The 5,586-nt window shown below is 46.8% G+C and overlaps 1 pseudogene; it reads left to right on the top strand.

Moving 5' to 3' along the window:
* Positions 1-4,083: 4,083 nt before the first annotated feature.
* Positions 4,084-4,590, top strand: LOC149122341 (large ribosomal subunit protein eL15 pseudogene; annotated as a pseudogene).
* The last annotated feature ends 996 nt before the right edge of the window (positions 4,591-5,586 follow it).

The following is a 5,586-nucleotide window of genomic DNA, read 5'->3' as shown; positions in this document are numbered from 1 at the left end:
CTTTGGGTCCTTTGTTGCTCCCCAGAGAGCAAGGAATTCATAAGGCCCTGCGACTCAGGCCGCAATTCAGACACTCGGGCTGCCAGTCTCCCTGCACCAATGACAGCACACCCACTGGCAGGGCCTTGCCTGGGTCTCTTCCGAGACTGTGTTTAGGTGGAGCTTTGGTGGGAGTAAGAAGAGCCATATGAACACACACAAGGTCCCCCTGGGGCAGGATAGAGCTGTGGGTGGGACCCCAGGGGCCAGGTCTTCCCATGCCACCTCTTTGGGTTAGGGAATGTTAAGGAATCTGAGAACTCAAAATCTCAGCCTGGGCTTTCTGAACTTCATAATGTTATAATTATCAAAGTAAGAGGATAGAACATATTTAATAGTTTGTTGGCTTAATTTACACCTTTCAGCATCAAGACATATGGTATGTGGGTTTCCATTTGCTCTCTTCCCCCAGGTCCCATAAATTCTAGAGGTGTGGCTCCACTTAAAGTCTGACTTGCAGAAAAGTTAGGATTTGAATGAACAGAGAAGGATGGCTGGGAGACAGGGAAACAAACAGTAGCACTTAGTGAGTTTTCCCTGGCCCGCCTTTCTCCAGCAAAATGTTGCTAAGTATCTTGGATTCATTTCCAATTATCCACAACTTGATGTTCGCAAATTTTTCAACTGTACAGGACAACCCACTCTCAAGTCTCCACCAGCCCCAGCATGCCCTGCTCCATGCTCCAGGACCGAACACAGAGTGGACGGAGCAGGGCTCTCCTGTTCCAGAACCTGCCCAACAGCAACACACCCTAGGGACAGCAGCAGCCCTCACCACATCTGGCTGTTACATCAGCTCTAATGCCCTCTTCATTCCCATGTCTTGTGGTTAAACCGTGTTTCTCCACCTTCTATTTTATTCCAGTTAGATTTTTCTGTGTAAGTTGGGTATCTTCCAAATTGCCTGCATTTTCTTTTTCTAGAATTTATCTGTAAATACTTGTGGGTCCTGCGTTTACATCTCATGTCTTTATTATCATTCCTGGTGGAAGGCCTGGTGTGACATCCGCCCAGCAAAGCTGTGTGGTGGTAAAGCGCCTGAGGATAAGGACCCTGCAGGACCAAGTTCAAGGGTAACTTCTGACGTCTTGCAGTCCTATGACCGTGAGCAAGTTATCTGACCTCTGAGCCTCCTCTTCCTTCTCTATGAAAAAACAAAAGAACAGACAAGGTTGTGCACAGCACATAATAGATACTCAGTAAATATCAGCGGCATGCCTTCTGTCATTTATATGACCACTGCTTTCTGTAAATTGCAGTAAAGAACATGCAAGCTTTTTTTGCTGCATAATAAAGCCTCACAAACCACACAGCTGTAAATGGCTTTTGATTAGCTCACAGCTGTGTAGGTCAGAGTGCCACCTGCCTCTGCTGTGTTCTCTCCCTGCAGGGGTGGGGAATCTTTTTTCTGCCAAGGGCTATTTGGATTTTCATATCACTCGCGGGCCATACAAAATTATCAATTTAAGAATTAGCCAGCCGCAGATGTATTGGATTTTGATCCCTGCCTGCATTGCCTTGGCAGGGCCAGACCAGATTACTTCAAGGGCATTATATAGCCCATGGGCTGGATATTCCCCACCTGTAGTAGATTCGCACACAGCCCACACTCTTATTTACAGGCTACGGAGAAGAACCAACCTATACGCTCTCTCAGATTGTTGGCAGAATTCAGTTTCTCCTGGTTATGGGGCTGGAGCCTTACTCCTTGCTCTCAGTTAGGGACCCTTTAACTCCTTAGAGTTACCCACGTTCTTCAGCATGTGACCGCCTGTATCTTGCAAGCCAACAGTGGGGCATCTGATTCTCATTCAACAGAACCTCTCTGACTTCCTTTCCTGCTGCCAGCCAGCAATAGCCCTTAAAGGGGCTTGTGTCATGGAGGCAGCACTGTGGTGTGGCAGATTAAGCAGCTGCCGCTTGCAGTGCTGGCATCCCATATTTGTGTCAGTTCAAGTCCCAGCTGCTCCGCTTCCAATCCAGCTCCCTGCAAATGCACCTGAGAAAGCCTCTAAAGATGTCTCAAGTACTTGGACTCCTGCCATCCACGTAGGAGACCCAGCAGATCCTGGCTCCTGACTTGGGCTTGCACCAGCTCTAGCCATTGCGGCCATTTGTGGAATGAACCAGCTGATGTCTCTCCTTGTCTCTTCCTCTGTCTCTGTCACACAGTTTTTCAAATAAATAAATAAATATTTTTTATTTCACTATCGATTTCTTAAAAGGGGAAATGCAGAATCTTGTGATTCGATTAGATCCCACCTAGAAAACCTCCCTATTTGAAGGTCAGCTCTGCTTATTTAAAACATAACAATTAGAGGAGCCATAGTTTAGTCATATTCACAGGTTTTGGGGATTAAAGCAAGGCATCCTTGATGAGGGTTAGGTAGGAAAACAGCTTCAAAATTCCACCCACCAGAAGAATAATATTCTCGGAATGACCACTGTGTGCAGCTGGTATGAAATTCCAAATGTGTACAGAGGGTGACAGTGAAGGCAAGTCTCAGCCCTTACCTCTTCTCCCCTTACCTGGCTCACCACACCTAGAGTAGCCACGGGTCTGGCCCTTCAACCACCACATCACACAGATGCACTCTGCTTGCATTAGCAGATGATCTGTATCTTGTGGGTCATTTTGTAGCTGTGCCATAATTTATTAGTTATGGGCATCTAGGTATTTAGGATTTTTTTTTTTTTTTTGCTTTTACAGAAAGATACTGCTGGTAAAATCCTGTAGAGTATGTTTATAAAATTATAATTTTGGTGTCAAAGATTATAGATATTTACCATGTATACAGGTTGTTTTTCTCCACTTTCTCAGCAGATAATGTTTTCAAGCTTCTTAAAATTTACAAAAAAGCAAAAAATGGTACTTTTTTCCCCCACAGTGTAATTTTGATTCCTTTTGTTTGAGTGAGCTTGAGCATCTCCTTTAGAGGAATTCATATGCATTTTTTGACCTCCTGCTGCTAAGGCCCTTTCCAGTCTCTGTGGCAGATGTTATTACTTAAAATAACCAATGTTAGTTTGTTTTACAGCAAAAGCTCTTCACTCTTACAAATTATGATTGCAAAAATGCCCTTGGATTACTGTGCCTCAAGGAAGCCAATATTTGTACAGCAAACTTTTTCCCATCTGAGTTGTAGACTAATTGAGATAAAATGGATTATTGCAGGAGCACAGGCATTAATGCTTTGCTCACTTCTCTCTGGGCCTGGAACAGACCCAGAGCCACACACTCCACCAGCAGAGAAGCCAGCCCCATGAAGGAGAAAGGCAGGGAGCTGATGAGCCTGGGAGTGCGTCTCCCAAACACATCAACCTAATAACTGTACGTCCTGCTCCCCCGGGAATAACAGGAGCCGAGGAGTGGAGCGTTTTCCTAACAGGTGAGCCTCCCCTTAGAAGTAAACCATAAGCCTGGGAGATTAGTTTAGCCCTCCCACAGTTTGCACCAGCATCACACTTTTTGTCTCCCAAAAAGTGTGGAGGGTGCTATGATTTGGGTGGGGTTTGAGAGTCCCCCAAGAGTACACAGGAGGGCCGGCGCCGCGGCTCACTAGGCTAATCCTCCGCCTAGCGGCGCCGGCACACCGGGTTCTAGTCCCGGTCGGGGCGCCGGATTCTGTCCCGGTTGCCCCTCTTCCAGGCCAGCCCTCTGCTGTGGCCAGGGAGTGCAGTGGAGGATGGCCCAGGTGCTTGGGCCCTGCACCCCATGGGAGACCAGGAAAAGCACCTGGCTCCTGGCTCCTGCCATCGGATCAGCGCGGTGCGCCGGCCGCAGCGCGCCGGCCGCGGCGGCCATTGGAGGGTGAACCAACGGCAAAAGGAAGACCTTTCTCTCTGTCTCTCTCTCTCACTGTCCACTCTGCCTGTCAAAAAAAAAAAAAAAAAAAAAAAAAAAAAGAGTACACAGGAGGCTTGGGCCTCAAATGGTGCTATTCAAAGCGAGCCTAGTGGAGGTCCTTACGTTATGGTGTAACTGGTTGGTTAGAGTTCAGCTGAGTCATATCTCTTGTACCCCTGCAAAGTGATACTACCTCTCTAACTGTCGATTTGGTATGCCCACCTTCCCAGGATGTACCTGTCTGGGCTACAAGGCCAAACAAGGTTATGTTAGCTATAGGATTCGTGTGTGCCGTTGTGGCCACAAGCGCCCAGCTCCGAAGGGTGCAATGTATGGCAAGCCTGTCCGTCGTGGTGGTAACCAGCTCAAGTTTGCACGAAGCCTTCAGTCTGTTGCTGAGGAATGAGCTGAGTACCACTGTGGAGCTCTGAGAGTCCTGAATTCGTACTGGGTTGGTGAAGATTCCACATACAAATTCTTTGAGGTTATTATCATTGAGCTGTATAAAGCCATCAGAAGAAATCCTGACACCCAGTGGATCACCAAAACCGGTCCACAAGCACAGGGAAACGCAGGGGCTGACATCTGCAGGCTGCAGGAGCCGCAGCCTTAGATAGAGCCACAAGTTCCATCACACTATTGGTGGTTTTTGCCATGCAGCCTGGACAAGGCGCAATACCCTCCAGCTGCACCGTGACCGCTAACTCAAGTCATGCTTGTAAAATTCATACCTAATAAACCATTTAGGACAGTAAACATCTGCTTAAAGGGGTTATTTGGCTGTTAAAGCTAGTCTGCCAATAATTTCATGAATGCTTTGTCAAATTATGAAAGTTAAAAGTGCAATAATGTTTGAAGACTAAGTGGTGTATCTTGTTTCTAATATGATACACGTCGTCTTATTAGGGGATTCGTGTGTCAGTGTTTAAAACATGCACAAGCTGCTTCCTCTGTGTGTGTGCTGAATTTAGTGTAGAATGCTGCCCTGGAAGGATTTCTAAAGTCCCTACCACAGAGCCAGCACTGTGTTACGTATGGTGGAGCAGGAGAGGAAGACAGGGCCTCTATGAAGGTATTCAAAAATCTCATAGAAAAATAGAATTAATGGGGTCAGCATTGTGGAAGAGCATGTTAAGCCACTGCTAGCAATGCTTAGCTAGCACCCTGTGGCAGAGTGCCGGTTCAAATCCTGGATGCTTCACTTCCTATCCAGCCCCCTGGTAATATGCCTGGAAAGGCAGCATAGACAGATCCAAGTGCTTGGGCCCCTGCCACCCATGTGGAAGACCACATGGAGTTCCTGGCTCCTGCCTCAGCCTGGACTACCCCTGGCTGTTGCAGCCATTCGGAGAGTAAACAAGCAGATGGAAGATCTTTCTCTCTGTCACTCTGCCTTTCAAATAAATAAACATTCTTAAAAAGAAAAAGAGAGAATTAAAAATGAGTTGATTTTTGGTACAAAAAGTATAATATCCATGCATATGTGGGGGTCTTCAAAAAGTTCATGGAAAATGTATAGCATGAAGAACTATGTATAGATTTCAAAATTCCATTTTCCCCAGACTTTTGAAAACACCAGTGTCTGCCCTCAAACACTTGAGTCTCATCGAAACCCAAGGCAGGGCCATTTGCTCCGGCTGAGGACTGTGAGCTTCACAGGCACTGTCCCTGTAGCACCACGACAACCCTGTGATGGAGAC

Source organism: Oryctolagus cuniculus, chromosome 14 (genome assembly GCF_051225735.1).
Source record: "Oryctolagus cuniculus isolate XC-2025 breed Fujian yellow rabbit chromosome 14, ASM5122573v1, whole genome shotgun sequence".
Classification (NCBI taxonomy): domain Eukaryota; kingdom Metazoa; phylum Chordata; class Mammalia; order Lagomorpha; family Leporidae; genus Oryctolagus; species Oryctolagus cuniculus.
The sequence above is the reverse complement of the archived record's forward strand: the minus strand, read 5'-3'. Positions and strand labels throughout refer to the sequence as shown.